This window comes from Typopeltis vanoorti, chromosome 1 (assembly GCF_054136105.1).
Source record: "Typopeltis vanoorti isolate ZY-2024b chromosome 1, IOZ_Tvanoo_1.0, whole genome shotgun sequence".
NCBI classification, from domain to species: Eukaryota; Metazoa; Arthropoda; class Arachnida; order Uropygi; family Thelyphonidae; genus Typopeltis; species Typopeltis vanoorti.
The window spans coordinates 14,127,470-14,148,603 of NC_143549.1; the positions used below are offsets into that span (position 1 = coordinate 14,127,470).

At 34.9% G+C, this 21,134-nt stretch overlaps 1 protein-coding gene across 2 annotated transcripts in view; it reads left to right on the forward strand.

Annotated features, from left to right (window-relative positions):
- The window catches only part of LOC150109799 (transmembrane protein 170A), a 140,190-nt gene that overhangs the window by 16,517 nt on the left and 102,539 nt on the right, over window positions 1-21,134 (forward strand). The window contains exons 1-2 of one of the 2 annotated variants that reach the window (XM_090412270.1): window positions 6,272-6,412; window positions 11,883-11,995. The gene's annotated coding sequence lies outside the window, so the exon portion shown is untranslated. Of the gene's footprint in view, window positions 1-6,271; window positions 6,413-11,882; window positions 11,996-21,134 lie in introns of those variants that run through there. The other variant, XM_090412352.1, reaches the window with a different exon arrangement.

The window sequence follows — 21,134 nt, forward strand, 5'->3', positions numbered from 1 at the left end:
AGTATGCCAAAAGACATCGTCCTGTGTACATTGGGAGCTGTGCAACTGATGCTATTCTGACCACCTGCGTTACCACATCTGCGATTTCATCATGGCAGCAAGTTAGAACAAAGAGCAAACGTGAAATTCTGCATGAAACCGGGCAAATCTGCCACAGAGACGTTTGACATGATTCGGCAAGTTTACGGCGATTCTGCAATGAATCGTTTGAGGTGTTTTGAGTGACACGTGTGCTTCAAGAGTGGAAGAACATCACTGGAAGATGATGAGAGATCAGAAAGACCTTTAATGAGCTCAACCCCCAAAAATGTCGAAACCATTCAGCAACTTGTGCATGAGGATCGTTGGGGAACACTCCACAACATTGCTGCCATTGTTGGTGTGTCATACAGAACAGTCCAGGCAATCCTCACATGTGATTTGAACATGCGCCGTGTTGCTGCCAAGTTCGTCCCCAGGCTGCTGACATAGGAGCAGAACACCGTGTCGAAGTCTGCCAAGAACTCCATCAACGTGCCGTGGGTGTACAGGTACGACCCTGAGACGAAGCAACAGTATTCACAGTGGAAGAGCCCATCATCTCCACGACCGAAAAAGGTGAGGCAGGTCTGCAGCTTAACCAAGTTTATGCTCATTGTCTTTTTCAACATTCGCAGCATTATGCATCGAGAATTCATCCCCAGGGGCCAGACCGTCAATAGCGAGTTCTACTGTCAGGTTTTAAGGCATCTGAAGGAGGACATTCGGGGAAAGTGACCGGATCTGTGGTGTGCGAAAAACTGGATGCTCCATGACGACAATGCACCCTGTTACCAAGCTCTCCTCACACGTGAGTTTCTTGCCAGAAACAACATGATCTCAATCCTTTCTTTTAAGCTTACACGGTGATCTGAATACATTTTTGAAAATTATGGAGACAACTATCATGTTTGAATAAAAACTTTAGTATAATATAACTAAAATCTACATTCGACGTTTCGACCTTTTTGTCAAGGTCATCTTCTGGAGCACACAACTATACACAGACAAGCTACACTACAATCAAACTGGTTTGTTAAAGTTATTGACCAACTGCTACAACAATTGTTGGCCTGACCTCTGGTGAAAAAAAAACATATATATATATATAAATAAATTAAAAAAATAAATAAATAAATAAATAAATAAAAAATTTTATACATCAATGCTAGAGTCCTATTATTAGTGTTATCTGTTGGTTGTAGAATCCTACAACATTATAACATACTCAATGCCACCTTCAAGCCACCCACTAAACTGAAAACCATATTCAGCTCCTCTAAGGATTCTCTCCTCCCATTGTCATATCCTGGAGTCTATTGCATCTGTAACTTACCATGCATTGGTGAAACAGGACAGACAATCCCAATACGTAAGAAAGAACACGTTAAATATAACCATTATGGTGAAGCAGGCTTTTCAGATCACGCACTCAACACCTTACACCAAATCAACTGGAAAAGCACCCTCTCTTTACACCATACAAAAACCTGGTATGAAAGAAATACGTATCTTTAACTTACCATATTGATTGCAGCGCTTGTGTGTATCATTTCCATGGATGATCTGAATCCTTTCTTTTAAGCTTACATGACTGCAATCAGTATGGTAAGTTAAAGATACATATTTCCCTCTTGATCAATCAGCTGGCCTTTTTAAAGAGATGCAGAGACAATAACCTTATTCCTATCTGCATCAGGCTAAAAAAAGAAATTTATGTCCGCTAAAGCACTCTGTATTTATGACCTCACAGAAAAAGCAATGCTCAGAGAACAGATCCAAACAGCCTCTCTTTACACCATACAAAAACCTGGTATGAAAGAAATACGTATCTTTAACTTACCATATCGATTGCAGCGCTTGTGTATCATTTCCATGGATGATCTGAATCCTTTCTTTTAAGCTTACACGACTGCAATCGGTATGGTAAGTTAAAGATACATATTTCCCTCTTGATCAGTCAGCTGGCCTTTTTAAAGAGATGCAGAGACAATAACCTTATTCCTATCTGCATCAGGCTAAAAAAAGAAATTTATGTCCGCTAAAGCACTCTGTATTTATGACCTCACAGAAAAAGCAATGCTCAGAGAACAGATCCAAACAGCCCACCAAAACCTAGCAATAATCAAAATCAGGTTTCAAAATTGCAATCTGAACTATCGAATTATATTAATCCAGACATTCTACAAGTACTTGAGAGAATCACTGACAGTTTGGCCAAATATACCCTGGCAAAGAATAAAGAAAAACTCAAGACCAAATTCCACAGTTTGAAACAACGGCGAAATATGGCGGCCAATCACAGGAATCCATCCAATTTATCGGGAGACCTCCTCCCCGATAAACACCAACAATGAACAACAAACAAGGGAGACAAGGAGCGACCAACCACTGGCTAGCAAGAACCATGTGATCAACCTATCAAGCCACACCCTGAACAGCGCTGAAATTACGCTACTGAATAAAGAACTTAATTACGCAATAGCATCTAAAAAGGTAAACAAATTGGATTTTATCTACCACATAGAAAGAGGCATCAGTCCCTAACTAACAATATATAGGCAATAAAATACGATTAGAAACTAGTAATGTCCTGAACATTAAGGAAACCATACAGAAAAATCTCACAAAAACAGAACTAGTAGCAATTAAGTCATTGAAAGCCAACCAAGACATAATAATAACAAAATCGGATAAAGGCAATGCCACTGTCATCCTTGACAGGTCAACATACATACTTCAGATGAATCAACTAGTAGCTGATAACACATATAAGATCATGCGCTCAACACCTTACACCAAATCAACTGGAAAAGCACCCTCTCTTTACACCATACAAAAACCTGGTATGAAAGGAAATTTAAGAAAGCCTGTGAAATCCTGATAAACCACCCAAATATCAGTCAACAACAAAGATGGTATGAAAATTCCAAGGATCTGGATGGCACACATTCAGCCTACCTAATATATAAGATCCAGCATAAGTCAGGACTCTAGCCAATTTTCAGCTAGTATTAGAAACCATTCCATACCAACTGGCTGGAATGTACATTTATAATCAGGATGTTAATATATGTATATAGATAGATACATAAACTTGTTGTTGTGCCCAATGTATGGGAGTGCTGGGAGCACTGTATTGATATGCAAGGGGACTATTTTGGAGGTGATAGTGTGTAAACATAGATAAATAAAGTAATTTCTCATAAACAGAGCTAGTCTCAAACTTTTTGATACCACCTCATATATAAAGATTATTTTACACAATTTTGTATGACAATTTCCCATACTTTAGGAATAGTAAGAACGTCGTTGCGGTTTAAATTTGGTCTGTGTAGTAGGGCTTCAGCACTTTCTTTATATGAACGTTCATATTTATATAAAGATCTGTGTAAAAGTTTCGACTTCTCCCAATGGATTCTATGGTTTGATTTTCAACTCCGTGTTGGGAGAGACCAGATTTCTGCGGTTTGAAAAGACAGATGTGGTCTTGATGTTCCGAGATGCGTTTCTGAACAGACCTACCTGTCTGTCCAAAGTAAGACAATTTGCAGGGGCATGGGATCTCATAAATGCCAGGTAACATCAGAGGTGAGAGTTTGTCCTTAGGAGAAGGTAACAAGTTATAGATTTGGCTGATAGATTTGTAAGTAGTGGCAAAATTGTATTTCTTCATAATTTTTGAAAGATGTTCGAAGATGCCTTTGGCATAAGGTATGGGAATCCTATGGACTTCTTCTTGTCTGGGTTGATGTGGGGAAGGTGACTGATGATTTTTTTTGAGTTGTTTTAAGATTATATCCATTTAGTATGGCTGTATTTTTGATAGTTCTTGGTTTAGAGAATCTTCAGAGGAGCAGAATTTGTGTGCTCTGGAAACTAGTGATTTAACGATGCCAAATTTCTGAGATGGATTATGAGCTGAAGAATTGTGAATGTAGCAACCTGCAAATGTAGGCTTGTGTTAGACAGACGTGGCGATGGAACTGTCTTCTTTTCTTTGAATGTGTAAATCCAGAAAGGAGATACCCTGTGGAGATTATTTTTCTAGCGTAAAGGTGATGTGAGGGTGAAGAAGGTTTATTTTATCTAGAAACAGGTATAATTCCTGTTCGGGATTCAAGACTGCAAATACATTGTTGACATATCGTAACCAAATTTTTGGTTTTAGTTCAAAAGTGAATATTTTTTCTACAAGGTGTTCTAGAAACAGGTTTGCTAAGTTTGGTGATAAAGGAGATCCCATTACTGTTCCTTCTTCTTGCTTGTAAATTTGACCTTTCCAGATGAAGTAACCTGATGTAATAACAAATTTGAATAATTCAACTATATCAGAAGGAAATTTTTGAGTTAATAATTCTATTGTTTCTTTCTGTCTGGGGAATGTTCATGAAGAGGGAGACAATGTCGAAGCTAATTAAGAAGTCAGTTTTTAACAGTTGAATGTCTTTTATTTTTGCATGAAACTCTGTGGAATTTTTGATTGACAAGGCTGAGTGGCCTATGTGAGGACAGAGAAGGTTAGATAAGAATCTTGATAACTTGCTCTATAACTGCTAATAGAATCTACGACGGGTCTGAGAGGAACATTAATTTTGTGAAGCTTAGGTAAGCCATAAATTCTGGGAGGTCTGGGAGGTCTTGAGTTTTTTAATTGTTTCTTCATCTAAGGAGGAGGTTTCATCAAGTACAAAGTATTTTTAACTTGGGTATAGTTATGTTAAAGATACCAAGCAATTTTAAACCTGGTTTTACTCCATTTTTTCCAAGTAAGCAAACAGACAAAATGTCAAGTTTGCGCATGCAATTTATGCAAGACTAGCTGATCCCATAGGTAGTGCAAGACCAAGGCAACTCGTGGTAGAGGTGGAGCAAGCTCTGATCACTAATCTTAATATTTACCCTTAATGCCAAAACACATCTCCAAGAAGGGGATGTATGATGTTTTGTATTAAAGGCAAGGGGCCACTACCCAGACCGGTTTCGACCTTTATTGAGGTCTCATCAGTGGGGAGTCAGGCTAGAAATACCAAGATTTAGTAATGCAGAGCTTGTAAGTCATCATACATTCCCTTCTTGGAGGTGTGTTTTGGCATTAAGGGTAAATATTAAGATTAGTGATCAGAGCTTGCTCCACCTCTACCACGAGTTGCCTTGGTCTTGCACTACCTGTGGGATCAGCTAGTCTTGCATAAATTGCAGGTGCAAACTTGACATTTTGTCTGTTTGCTTACTTGAAAAAACCAGGTCAGGTTTAAAATTGCTTGGTATCTTTAACATAACTATACCCAAGTTAAAAATACTTTCTACATCTATATCTCCTCCTGAGATTTTTATTTAATAAGGTTATAACACCTTATGGTAACTCGTTTTGGTAAAATACTTACAAGCTCTGCATTACTAAATCTTGGTATTTCTAGCCTGACTCCCCACTGATGAGACCTCAATAAAGGTCGAAACCGGTCTGGGTAGTGGCCCCTTGCCTTTAATACAAAACATCATACATCCCCTTCTTGGAGATGTGTTTTGGCATTAAGGGTAAATATTAAGATTAGTGATCAGAGCTTGCTCCACCTCTACCACGAGTTGCCTTGGTCTTGCACTACCTGTGGGATCAGCTAGTCTTGCATAAATTGCAGGCGCAAACTTGACATTTTGTCTGTTTGCTTACTTGGAAAAAATGGAGTAAAACCAGGTTTAAAATTGCTTGGTATCTTTAACGTTTCATCAAGTAATTTGTTTAATTTCCTGAGTTGACGGTTTGTAGGATCATAGTCTAGTTTGGTGTAAGTATTACGATCTCAGAGTAATAAATTCATTTTTCTCTCATATGAATTGGTATCAAGAACCACAGTGGTATTTCCTTTGTCAGCTCTGGTAATGATTATATTTTTATTACGTTTTAAGGATGTAAGAGCTTTCAATTCTGATGGTTGGATATTTAAGTCCGAAGGTTTGGCATCGTAGATTACTTTTGCTACCTCAAAACGAAGTCTGTTGGCTTCAGTACTTATATAAAGATCTGTGTAAAAGTTTCAACTTCTCCCAATATATATATATATATATATATATATATTTTTTTTTTTTTTCCAGTTATATTTAATTTACTTCTATAACACGTTACTGCACGCATATTGAGATTCCATTGTAATCATGCACCCTAACTGTATGTTATTCCTAGTATTGTTTGAGCTACTGTGTGATGTCCCAAGATACTTGGGATGAAATATTTATGAATTAAATAGTCATTACTGTGGTTAGTACTTGTGTTTTTAGAGACAAAGAAGAAATTTGGCAGGAAATCAAGAAGTCAGCAGATGGAAAGAAAGACAAGAAGGAGCACTTACATGTGAACAAAAGATTCTTGTAAAAGGCAGTGTGCAGAAAGAGAATTGTAAGTAGTTATGTGATAATTCTGAACAAGAATGTATATCAAGTATGTAGTGTGTCTGTTTATGAGATAATGTATATTGATATTGAATTAGGCTTACACTAGGCATGTCTTATTGTCAGTTAATGTATATGTGGCCGGCAGGTTATTGTAGATTGTGAATTAGCTTTAAAGGAAGAAAATTAGAACTAAGTTTGGATTAGGAAGAATTGAGAATAACAAAAGAATTGTAATGAGATTGTATATATATATATGTTAATGTGAATCATACTGTAAATATTCCTTTTTGATTTAATTAAATGGTTTATGAACAACACATTGGACTGATTCTGTCAATGCACTATCCTAAAAATTTCGAACCTGCTTAATGTAGAAGTTTATGTGATTAATAATTAAGCCATGACTAATTTAAGGTAAGGATTAATATAAGTGGGGAATACAAACAATATCTGCTTTGTCTTTGGTTTGAAATCTTATAATCTCATACTCAATACATAGTCTGACTGGTGTAGTTGTAAAACAAATGAATTTGTTAGACTATAGAACATGGGAATATAGGATTTATTAGAAATAGATAGATGGCTGCAGTCCATAGCTAAGGCATTTGACCATTCTCTAAGTTTTAAGTACAGAAAATAAAGATAAAGCAGGGTAAGAAATAAAACAATGTATTATAACAGTATGTAAATATCTGACATGCAGTTTGTCTGTTGTCATCGAGTACTTCAGCTTTTATATATATATATATATATATATTTGCTCTACCCTATATATATATATATATATATATTTGCTCTACCCTATATATATATATATATATATATATATATATATAAATGAAAAAAATGAAAAATATGAAAAAAAAATTTATGACCACAGCCAAATGTGGACATAAATTTATTTCAACATACTAATAAATTATATTGCACAAAAAATGTGTTTATAAATTTCGTATTTAATTAAATTGCAATACATTTTTTGGCAAAAGTTGCAAATTTCCTAAAGCGATAGTTATGGAATTAATGTACAGTGCTTAGAAAACTATGTAGAGAGACATTTCAGTCTGGAATATGTCCACCTTGAACTGCGATGCAGCTCTCACAATGTCATATCATGCTTCACACCAAGGGATTCAGGAGTTCTTGAGACCAACTGGCTCACTCCTCCTTCAGAGTAAGGCCTTGTTTGTTTTCTGGAGTGGAATTTCAAGCAGCAGATTACCTTCCTGTTGCATCGAGACATGTTCTATGAGGTTGAGATCCGGGGAGTGTGCTGGCTATTCGATTTGTTTAATATCCTTGGTTTCCAGAAGTATCTCCACTGCACATATATAATGTGGTGTGGCATTGTAATCCATAAAAATGAATTCTTCATGTACATGCCCATAGAACAATTGAAATGATGTTGAAGAACTTTGTTGCAATATTGTTCACCACACACACATCCTTTTTCCAGCACTTGTAGCTCACTGTGTCCATTAAGCATAATGCCTCCCCACACCATGACCCCAGCACCACTGTATCTATCCCTTTCAAGAACATTCTCATGGTGGTAAGCAGTACCACTTTCACTCCCGATCAAATGTCATCTACAATCAGAAGAAAGACTAAAATGACTCATCTATAAAGAGTACATTGGCCTCCAATTATTGTGGATACAATACCAACAAAAATGTGCTCTACAATGAGCTGCAGGTAAGGACGCAGAATACAGGTGCACTTGTTGCAGACATCTTGCCACAGTTTGTCACAATATCTGCATGCCTGTGCTTGAATGGAGTTGACTTGCAATCTGACCTGCTGTAATGTGTCGATTACATTTTGTTCTTATAACCAAAAATCTGTCTTCGTGCTCCGTGGCAGAGAGAGAGGGGGGGGGGTAACCTCTTAGCAAACATATGGAACACTTTCTATTGATTTGAAATGCTGCCTAGAGCCTAGATACAATGTTATATGAGATTTCAAACTCTTTGCTAATATCAGTAATTCTGCAGCCCCTCTTCAAGTTTTTGCAATAATTCTTCCCCATGTGAAATCATCTAGATGATAGGTATTATTTCTGGGAAAATTCCCATGTTACTCCTCTAAAATAAACTATTATTTTAATGGTTAATATAGCCTATATAGTTTAGGAGTGCCCCCCCCCCTCAAAAATATCATCCAGATGATGTTTTTTGAGAAACCACAAGACATCCAAGTTTGCAACTTTATAACATCATGAAAAGAGCTTCCTTCAAATTCAGTTTGCTTACTGCAGCCTTTTGCCTTCTATCTTGAGGAGTGCTACTGTTGTGACCCCTTTGTGTATGATTCGAAAATTTGAATGTGTACTCGCTCTTTGTACTTGGAATTGTCAGTTATACAAATTGCCACAAGCTTGTGGTTGTAATCTTCAGAAATAGTGTTCGTCCTTAGGTTTTGGGCACCAATGTATAAGTGTTGGCAGTCTCTATCTATTGATTGACTGCAGTTGGCGATTTGATGTTTTACTGCCAGGCAACATATGAAATAATGAAGCTGAGAATAATTGGAATACCTTTCATAACACAATTCTTTCTTGTGACTTGATCATCATTAATCTTTCAGCAGTGAGTTAATATATATATCACAGCTTCTGTTGTATATAAATACATGGAAAAAGAAAAAAAAAAACTTGGGAAGTTTTCTAAGAGATAGCAACATCTCTCTGCAAAAACTCAAAAGCCGATATAAATTTACACCTTTACTTAACACCACCTTAACACCTTTACACCTATACTTAAAATTTCTACATGTATCTGAATATTGATACTGTTTTAGGGATAAAAGCATGGTGTTGTGTGTATACAGCTTTACTGCTCAAAGGATTAAAATGGATGAACCTTTCAGACATTCATTTCCCTATGAACTGAAAAATGTTATATGTATATATGCCATAAGTAAAAATATACCTGGGAAAAAAAAGAAAAAAACTGTAATTTCTATCTTTTCTTCCTCATTGTTTTCAACCTTAGTAAGCCTTTTTTAGGTGTGTGTATGGAGGGGGGGGGGTATTTAAGAGGCAAAAGTAGATAGGAAGCGACCAGCCTTTTTAACCCTGCAGAGGTCATGGCTGATCTGACAGATACAAACAAAATTGTTTAATATAAATAGTCTTACACATATCCAGTGTATAGCTCGGAGGTCGTGACTAGCTGCGCATGCATATATTACGAGTGATATTCCACACTGTTTATGCAGTCAGTTTTGGTTTAACGCGTGTTATATAAAGGTGTGTGATATTTCATAGTAAATTGTATCTGAGAGATACCCTGAACTCCGATGTCAGTGTAGTATTGGTTTAGTTGTTGTTTTTTTATTTACCTTTGAAAATGGCTTGAAAAATATATCGATTGGATAATCCATCAGATGTTGAAGAGATTCAGCGAATGTTACTCCAGTCCGATGATGAGAATGATAGAGTCTAAAGTGAAAGTGATATTTGATAGTAAATTGTATCCAGAGATGCCGCGAACTCCTACATCAGTATAGCATTGGTTTAGTTTTTTTGTTTTTGTTTTGTTTGTTTGATCAACTTTCTTTGTTTCTTTGTTCAATAATTTCTAGATTGTAACTGAAAATAAATAAACCATCACGTATTATATTTGCAGTTTATTGCATTTTAGCACATACTAGTAATAAATGTATCTCTCAAATACTCGTGACCTAAGCTACAATTTTTACAACCACGACCTCCACAGTGTTAAGCAATGCAATGCAATGAACTAGGGATTCTGACATGATGTTCAGTCACTTTATCTTCTCATAGTGCATTCCATTATTAGGTATCAGCAAAGATGGATTCATAGTTCTGGGCTTAACTGACCAAATTATATTCTATATTAGCTTACCAAAAGACAAATTAAGGTTCACAGCAAGATGAAACTTCATTCTAACTGGGCATCATCAGCTTAAACAAAAGCTCCCTGTACTATTTTCATCAGGGAACCAGGACAAATATTGAAAAGTTATGAACAAACTCAGTATCATGAGAGATGAGTTCTGAAAAGAAGTAGAACTAGCAGGAGAATTAAGCATCAATTTTCATCTAAATAATAACTACAACATTACATCCAGGCAATAATAATCAAGGAAAAAAGGGATAATCTATACTAATCTATAATCTTCTTGAATGTCTTGAGAAAATTGTAGATAGGAAGTTGGTAATTGTAATTTTTTATGTAGTACTATCATATCCTGTACACCCCTTGAGGGTATATATCATGAATTTGATGATGATGCTTCTTGAATGGCAGGCATTTTCAGTTTGAGCAGATATCAGAATGGGGAATTGAACAGAGACTTTGTTCAGATGATCTCACAGAAGGATCTGCTAAGGAAAAAGTAGAAGAATTTGCATGTCATTGAAGACAGTTGACAAAACACAGTAAAAGTTGGTTCTTGTTGAGATCTAAACAGCATAATAGGAAGGGAATGCCAGGCACATAGAAATACATTGGAAACAGCGTTGAGATAACTTTATTTTCTCAAAATTTTCTCATCACATTTCTGGACTAGTCTAGGTCATAGACTAGTCATTACTAACACCATTTTATGACTTAAAGATGGCTATAAATTTGGATTGAGAGAAGACACAAAAATAAGAAATTTCATTGACTATATTATATTAGTATTGATATTGATATCTTCACACTGGTTCAGGACAGAACAGTATACAGGAGATTTGAAATAGGACATGATCACTATAAAGTTTTAGCAAGATAAAAATGAGTATTATATTGAAAAGAAAAATGTATAAAGATATCGAGAATTGAGCAGCTTCTAGAGATGAACTGTAGGCTGAAATATACAAATGTTGGAGAAAAAAAATGAGAGTTTGATAGTTAAATCTCGGAAACTCACTGACATACTCTTATGAAAAACAATGATTCAGACAAAAAGGTGCATGGTGAAATTTTCTGCAAGAATAGAAAAATAAGAACTTCATCATGGACTCAAGAAGTTAAAAGAAACAGTTATGGAAAAAAAGTAGAGACCAGATGTGAGAGTTCTGTAAAATAAATAAGAGAGTAAGCTGATTTCTTCAATGGATCATATTAAAAATGAAAATATTAGGAAAGAACTTGACATTGTTAGCAATCAAGAATGTGTGAGCGGAACTAATCGGAGGTGGCAGTCCCTTAAACATAATAGGAGGTGAAAGGTTTTCAGAATATAAATGTACTTAATGGAATAAAAATAAATAAAAAAAAGAGGAAATCGATATCTCAGTGGAATAACGTGCCTCAGAAGACCAAAATATAAGATCAGACAATATTAGAGGTTTGGCAGATAAATGACTAATGTGGAGAGGAATTGTCAGTTTTCCACTGACAATTCCTCTCCACATTAATATTAAGTAATAATGTAAACTTTTTCATGCTATTATAGTATTCTGAACTCCTTGAGAGTGCTTATCAGGGATTTGATTTTTTTTCTTCTTAATATATATATAGGTTTGATATCCAGACTAAATTCCTAAAATGTGGAAATTTACAAGCCTGTGTTGTTCTTTAGACTACATTTTTTTGTGAGCTTATGTGGTATGTGCATTAATCACTGGCCTCCTGTAAGTATACTAAATGATTTCATTTTTACTGCATTATTATAATCAAAATTACTGCATTAGATCTGTATAACATATTTTTAATATTTTTGAAATTAAGTGAACTTTAGATTGATGCTAATCATGCTTGACATTGCTTCACCTCTTGTTGAACTTGAACTTCCCTCTTCCTTTTGTTGTTGATGAAATAAATTTGTTCGCACGAAAAAAAAAAAAAGTAAAATTAAACAATGAATTGAAATTAGAATAATCTCTAAATTTCTATGCAGAATTGTGGACATATAAATATTTTTAAAAAGATAACTGGCAAACGTTTAATGAAAAGGAAATAACCAGTGGTTAAATTCTAAACAAATAAGCTCCGGGGGCCCTTAAAATAAGGATCGTAAATTTCAGGCTATTGCTAGATTGTCGCAACATTTTTTAAATTAAATTTATTTATTTATTCTGGTGGAGTTAAAGCCATTAGGCCTTCTCTTCCACCCTTAAATACAAATACAGATACAAATTCAAAATTACAGATTAATATAATACTTCTAACATATTAAAAGACAATTCAATTTAAGATAACATTAGGTTATATGAGCGATGAAAAAACAGTAGGCCTATTCAGCTTGTTACATAAATGCCGAAAAAAAAAAAGGAAATACAATAATGATGAAATAAATAACTCCAATTCCTTAGTAAATTTCTAATTTAACTTATTTAGACTGTAGAAATGTTGAACAATTATTGTCTTTTTAATATTTGAATGAATATGCTGTTAAAATGTAAAATAATACTGTAAGATAAAATTAGACAAACATATGTGTTTACTCATATCAGTAAATTAAATTAGAAATATAAATGGTGAAATGTACAGGAACGTGCACAAAAATATTGGGACTTACCCTCAGTTAACAGTTGCAGGAGGTCTACAATAGTTTCCACAAAGCTTCTTTCAATTTGTCTGTCTATGCATCAAGTCTCTTTTTTACAATAAGCAAGGGCACTTTCTTCTTTGGGACATCCAGCGTTTAACATATGGAAGAGGATCCCACTGGGAAATTGGTGGACCACAACTATTTACTGTTCACAAAGATGGGATATTTTCAACCATGAGTGCATTTCTTGTTGTTGGTGTCACAATATTGTTCATAATGCTGAACCCCTGTTTGCACTCTACATTGCTCACTGGTATTGTTTCAACCCACTTCAGAAGTTTCTTCATGTCTTCTGATACTTGCTTACCTCCACTGTGCTTAAAATCTCTATAAGATTGAATGACCTCACGATAACACAGAGAAACAAATTACACAGATCTTTCAATTCTTGGTCACCATAGTCCACGGCAATATCATCCAGCCAATACTCAGGTAAAACTACTTTCATTATTTCTGAGTAGTTTATGTCCTTATCTGTCATGCACCTACTTGTCAAACTTGTGATTATACTCTCATAAAATTATCCTTTATTTATTTCCATTGTGTTATTCCTACACCCAAATACTTTCAAGGGAACTCCTTTGAATTGATTTGCTTCTACAGCTTTCTGAACTTCCCTCCAGTAAATACCTCCTCTCTCTTTGTGACCTTTAAATACCTCTCTTGTTCTGTTCAGGAGTTGGTTTGCTCTAGGTAACGTCACAGTTTGTTTTTGCAAAAATTCTGAGAGGCTAACTCATCCATCATTATTCCTAAACTGTTTATGAAGTAATTTTCTTCAAGTCTGGCTAGCCCTTGAAATGTTGCTCTTTCTTTACTATCTTGATTTCCATCATGAGCTGCATGTGTAAAGAAACATTATTCCAAATAGAATTCACAGCCTGAAAACTTGATGCCACCCAACGAGTTAACATCTTTCCCACCTTGGTGAGACTGCAGAACAACTGTTCTGCACATTTCTTTAGTTCATGTTAATTCTTCGGAGACATACTAAAAGTTGAATATACCTTATCAAGAAACACCACAAAATGATTTGTTGTTGTAACATCTTTCATTGAATTGTACACAGCAAGTTCTAAGCTATGATTTATACAGTGCCATGCTAAAATTGTTGAAAAATCTTCTTTCATCAATGTTGCCAAACCTGCTCGTGTCCCTAGCTAACTGAGCCCCCATCTCCATACATACTCCAATTATAATTTCCTGCAGGATTTCTTTTTTCAGACCATGCTTTTCAAGACACTTCATAAGTGAGTTCTTCATGTCCATTGCTTTGGTGCTTTCTAATTGAATTAAATCAAAGAATAGTGTTGTAACATCACCACCATTTATTGCACCCTGTACGTACACTATCAGAACAGTCTGGTTGGATATGGATGTGCTTTCATCCAGAATAGTAGAAATTTTGGTTCTATGGTTTATAATGCTGTCTGTGAATTTTGTGTTTCATTTGTTTTGCAATATGATTCACAATCTCAGTGTATGTCACATTACTGTGTAAAGCATTCCCCACATCTAGCCCATTAAGAATCTGAAGATCAATTAATTTTGGATGATCAACAAAAGGACAATTATGCTTTGCAATATGATACACAGTGTGAAACACACAGCATGTGATTTCGTGAGCTAAAGAGTTCTGTTCTTCTACAGTGTGTTGCAATGAATTCTCACTTTTACTTCTAATAATTGCTTCTTCACTTTTGTGAGATTTGGTATCTCTATGTTGTAAATTTTCTTTCTGAGTTGCTTTTGTTAGTATTGTTTAGATCCTTCCCCTTTAATGCATATTAATCAATTTATCCACCCTCTGATGTTAAGTGAATACCCTGATGAGAACTTGCGCCTAGGATCTGTACCTCTGCACATGTACACCCCAAACCTCTGTCCTTACAAAATAACCAGTTGTATTTACCTTTGAATGCTATCCACTAGTCGAGTGTCCAGCAAATCGGCAAATCCTTCCTTTCGTTCAACACATTAATATTATCTCATTGTAACTGATGGGAATCCTGTGTTTCCCATCAGTTTCAGATTCGTTACATACTTCTTTCTCTTCAGAAACTACACACAAACTGTCATTACAAACTCGTTTTGTATTATCACTGTTATCTGAGTTTTTTCCATTTAAAGAAAGTACCAATGTACTTATCCATAGTTGAAATAGTAGGCCTACAAACACAAAAATATTACATGATTTTCTTTGTGCTTCTCACAATCACGAGCTCTGATAAAAAAAACTGCCAATCTGCTGTTCTATTGTTGGTTACTGACTGTTGCTGACAGTGTTGCCAACCAGAAAATACAAAATATCACTACGAGTCTGTCAAGATTACACTACACTATACTACACTGCAATAATGTTTGCTTGTCAATTGCTGAGATAACTCATTACAGGAAGCTCCAAACTTCTCCGTCCCTTTCATTACGTGTTCGTAATCAGGCGACTGTTGATTACATACACATTCAAAATTTGTTATTATTCTAAACTGTAAACAGTTGAATAATAACACAATAATGTAGGCATAATTACCATAAAGGGAGAAACAGTTGAATAATAACACAATAATGTAGGCATAATTACCATAAAGGGAGAAAAGTCACAAAACAGAAAAATGTTCTGGGGTCTAGTGCATAAAAAGTTCCAGAGTTGGACCCCGGCTGAATTTAACCACTGGAAATAACTAAAGAAGAATTAGAAATCAGCCTGAAAGAAACAAGAAATGGAAAATCACTTGGAGAAGATAAGTTAGGTTCAGAATTATATAAATATACAGGAATAAGGTTATCCTGTACACCCCTTGAGGGTACATGGCAGGAATTTGATGATGATGAGGAGGAATAAGGTTCAAAGAAAGAATCCTATTATTTTTAAATAAAATCTATTCAACAAGTAACCCACCAGTAGAATGGAAAAAAGCAATTGTGATCCCTATCTTTAAAAAAAGTAGTAAAGGTGACAAAATATACAGAAGAATTTTAAATAGCAAAGTAATAAAATATTCTGAAAACTTTATTTTAGAAGTACAGAATGGATTTAGAAAAGGATGATCATGTATAGACTTGACCTTTTGCCTAAAATTAGTAATAGAGACAAGAAGAGAATACAATTTAGAAACACATATTGCATTTATTGACTTTCAAAAAGCATTTAACATATTAAAAGAAAGACAAATTCCAAATAATATTCTAAAAGCTATTATAAGTATATATGAAAATAATCAAATACAAATAAGATTAAATTGTTGTTATTATTGTTATTTGACACCTCCAGGGAGTCCAAAGACTCATACTATCATGTATGAGAGAGATAAACCAAGGACTCTAACAGTGATGTCCCCTTTCAGCAATTGTTTTTAATATTTATCTAAATTAAATAAATAATAAAAGGAATAAAAATTTCCATCAAGGTATTAAACTTTCTCCTACTGTGAACTTAAACACTCTTTTTTTGCTGATGACCAAATAATTACATATTCTTAAGATAACTTACAGAAAGAAATTTTAAATTTAAATGAGATAGCCAAAGATTCTTTCTTCTTCTTCTTTTCAGCCATTTTCTGTCCACTGCTGGATGAAGGCCTCCTCTAGTTCTTTCCACCTTTCTCTGTTATTGGCAATGGCTGACCAATTTTTCCCAACAAGTTTTGACAGTTCATCACTCCACCTTCTTTTAGGACGTCCTCGGCCTCGTTTCCCTTCTTTCGGAATCCAGCTCGTTACTATAGTGGTCCATCGCGCATCTTCACTCCTGGATAAATGTCTCTCTTTGACTGGCAGGCCAGCCAAAGATTATGGAATGATAATATCAAGCAGAAAAATCAAAAACAATTGCCTTTAAATGACAAGATCCAGTAAGAACTAAAATAGTAATAGATAACAAGGTTTTAGAATAGGTAAATTCGTTTAACTACCTAGGATGTATGATTACATATGAAAATGAAAAAATATATAAAAACCAAAAAATTGTTAAATATTTAAAAATAACAGATGTAATTAACTGTATATTTAAACCTAACTTAGTTCCAAAACAAACAGACTAAAAGTATACAATACATAAGCCCTACCAGTACTATTGTATGGAAGTGAAATCTGGACAATAAAACAAAAAGACAAATAAAGATTAATAACAGCTAAAATGAAATTTATGAGAAAAACTTCAAAGTATTAATTTTATGGCTATTTAGCCTATTTTTGTTTAGGAGTGCCCCCTTTTATAATGTCATTGGCTTTTTATTCAGTTTTTGGGCATAACTGAAGTTTTACATAGATAGATATATGAAGAATATAAGAGGGAAAATTCAGACATACCTTTGTAGGATGTTGCTTCAAAGTATTATTGATTTTATAATTAAACCGACAATCAGTAATAGAAAAAAATTGAAAGATATAAACATAAATGGATGGAACATGTTGAAAGAATGAAAACAGAAAGATTACCAAAACAAGCCTTAAATTACAAACCACTAGGCAAAAGAAAACTATGATGTCCTCTTAAGAGGTTCAATAATGACCTCTAAGGCTAGAATAAGCCACTCTAGGCCCAAATCCTTGACAAGCATGATGATAATGTAAAAAATAAATTAAAGAAAATGTAAAATTAGTAAAATTGAAAAAAAAATTCCTTAACCCACTTATGGTATGAATATACTATATATTCAAAAACCTTTTGTTGGTGGGATCCACACAGAAAAAAAAAACATCCTGCATATGATTCATTTAATAGCATGTGTTGCAATATTTTATAGTCTTGGTCATTTTTTATTATTTTATTTCATGGTTTTTTTTTTTTTCTTGCATTACTTTTCATGCATAAACTTGGTGGATTTAAGTGGTGGAGATAGAGAGTTGTAGAGTAGGTGCCCTTCCTCGATGAGCCTTTGGACTCCTTGTGGGCATCATGTAATAATAATAATAATAATAGCTGTAATTATAAATAATTATTGTCTCTCAGGAAAATTAATTACTATCTGATTTTTACATCTAACAGTTTGTGATCACGTGATGCTGCATTCAGATTAGATGACCCAGGAAGAATGCATATATCATTCTGACCTTTTATTTTTTTCCTTCTGTTTGACAGTGCAAAATTCGTAAAACCTTGAAATACGCTGAGAACCTACATATTTACTGTTATCCTTGCTCTCTTTTTGCTGTATCACTTCTGTTTTGCTATTTCTAAATTCCAGATGTGCTCGTACCTGGAAGTTAGTAGAAATAAACACATAAGCAAAATTGGAGAACAGAGACATTAGGGCTAATAATAGCATAGCCTCAATTGCCATGGTTTCAATTCCCATTGGTGTCTCCTGCAGTTTTCACTATTTTCTTTCATTTGCTTCTGTTCATTATCAAGTGACTCAACTTTTGCAAACTTTGTGTATTGCACCTTAATGTCATCTACCTATGGTCATCTTGGCTGTCCTCTTTGGTTTATACCTTCCATTCTACCAAACATCAAGATTTTGATCTTTCAGTTGATATGTTCAAAAGGTTAGAGTTTCCTTCTGACTTGTTTTCTACATTACATATCTTTCTGATATATATATACTTTTCTATAATATTCTTCATTTGTTATCTTTTGCATCCATAAACCTTTCTATAGTACATTCTTTCACATGCCAGTATTTGTCTCACTGAATCTTTGAAAGAGAGAGAGAGAGTGAATGTGCATGTTTCCATTACTCTCAAATTTGTGTCAAGGCTCAGTGCTTTTCTTTTTATATTTTATCCATTGCATGTAGGCTTACTTTTATCTTTGTTATCTAAGATCTTAACTCCTTTTTTGCACTCTAAATCATGTATCATGGTCATTAGTCCCTATATATATAAGTATAGCGGTTACTAGAGTTTCGAGAGAAGTAGCAGTGTGTAAAGAAGGCTCCCATTTCAGATAAGCTTTTTGGAATAATTAATTGTAAATAAGACTGGGTTTAGTGGTATGAGTTGCTGTAAAAGTTGGGTGCTTGCAGTGTTTTTAGTGTGTGGGCTTGTTTGTTTATGGATTCTTTAAAATTAGAGTTTAGCATAGTAACCGGCAAAAGAAAGATGGCGTCAGCTTTGTCCATGCAGGAATTTAATTCTGATTTCAGTTATTTCATGAAATGTGAGGTATGCTATATGTATTCGTTGAATTATATAGATAAATTATGGATATTTAAGGCAGGTGGAAGGACAGGGGGTGAAGTGCAAGTTAAATTGAGGACTTTATGAGTGCTAATGTGTTGAAAGTATTAGTAGCGAGAATATCATGAAGAGGATAAGTGCTTGTCTGATAGAAAAGAGGGACAGTGTAAAAGAGCAGTGAAAAAATGGTAAAAAAGTTTTGGAAAAAGAGAATGAGTGATCTGATAAACTTAACAGTCGATGGTAAGAAGGACAAAAGCGATACAAATGTAACAGAAGTTAAAAAAACAAAGTGCAGTTAAAGGTAAGGTGATGAGCGGTTGACTGTGAACAAACGTGTATGGCTAGCAACAAAATTAAGAGATTGAAAATGTGATGCAAGACTTTAAAGTTGAGTTGGTTCAGATGAAGTAAGAGATGAAAGTGATGTGGAATGAAGTTAAGAGAATTTGAGATATGTATGGAAGAGTGAAAATGATGTAAACAAATAATGTTGGCATAAAAGATGTAACGAAAGACATGCGGGTGGCATTATATGGTGATTCAATTATTAAAGGTGTGTTGGACAAGAGGATGCACAAAGTTTGTTTTCCTGGACTTAGAATGAGTAGAGTGATTGAGGCATTGGATATGAGAAGTAAGCAAACAAACGAGTTGGTACTTGTAATAGCTACAAATGACTTGACTGGGAATAAAGAACACATCAGATTGGATATCAGAAGGTTGTTGAGATGGATAAACGATAATAGTGTGATAGAAAAGTCAGTAAGTGTGTTACCCAGGTATGACAGTGGTGAGATGAGGCAGGGGGCAAGGATTATAAATGATATGTTAGCAAAAATTACTTGCTGCTGGGAGGTAGAGAGGTGAGTGCAGAGAATGAATCTGATCTTGGAAGTTTATTTTGCACTTGGTTAGACTATAATAAATTTAGTTTAATCCTTTATCCAAGTGTGAGCAAACAAAGTTTGCACCTGAAAATATCTTCAGGACTGTAGCAAGGTAGTGCAACTGTTGGCAACTCGGAACAAAGGTGGACCAAGCTCTCATCACTCCTTGTCTCAGTATCTCCCACCATGCAAAGCACATGTCCTTGTAGACATGTATAATGCTATGAGGGAAGGGCCACTACCCAGACCAGTTTCGACCTTTATTAACGTCTCGTTAGTGGGAGGCAGACCCAGAGGTGGTGACACTAAGGCAGAAGCAATAGAGAGGTCATATTTACCTATATGAGTTGCCAACCGGTGTGCCACCTTATTACAGTTCTGAAGATATTTTCAGTTGCAAACTTTGTTTGCTCACACTTGGATAAAGGATTAAACTAAATTTATTATAGTCTAACTAAGTGCAAAATAAACTTCCAACGTCTTTCTCTAAATCCAGAATAATTTAATAATAAGGTGGTACACTGGTTGACAACTCATATAGGTAAATGTGACCTCTCTATTGCTTCTGCCTTAGTGTCACCACCTCTGGGTCTGTCTCCCACTGATGAGACCTCAATAAAGGTCGAAACCGGTCTCAGTAGTGGCTCTTCCCTCAATGCATAGTATTATACATGTCTGCAAGGACATGTGCTTTGCATGGTGGGAGATACTGAGACAAAGAGTGATGAGAGCTTGGTCTGCCTTTGTTCAGAGTTGCCAACAGCTGCACCACCTTGCTACAGTCCTTGAGATATTTTCAGGTGCAAACTTTTGTTATACCTCTGAGAGCCTGTGAAATTCTTTATGCACGTGGTATATAGCAGAGAATTGAATATTACATATTCACTCTCATCTAATCGTTAATAAATAACTAATAGAGAAACTTATATTTGTGATTTCAAACTCCATAGATTGATATTGCAAATGTATGTGATCTCATTTTCATCTTCAGTTATGTTCTTTTCCATCCACAGTTTATTATACTATTCCGTATTTTTTTTTTTTTTTTTACTTACAGGAGCTCAGCTGTTCACTTCTTCAGCTTAGTCGTCCATCTGACTTTTCCCAGTTACAGTTTCCTTGACTCTTTTCATTCACAGGGTGTACCCCCCCCCCTTCCAAGGATATATCAGGATTTTGATGAGGTTGGTGATGAATTAAAAAAAA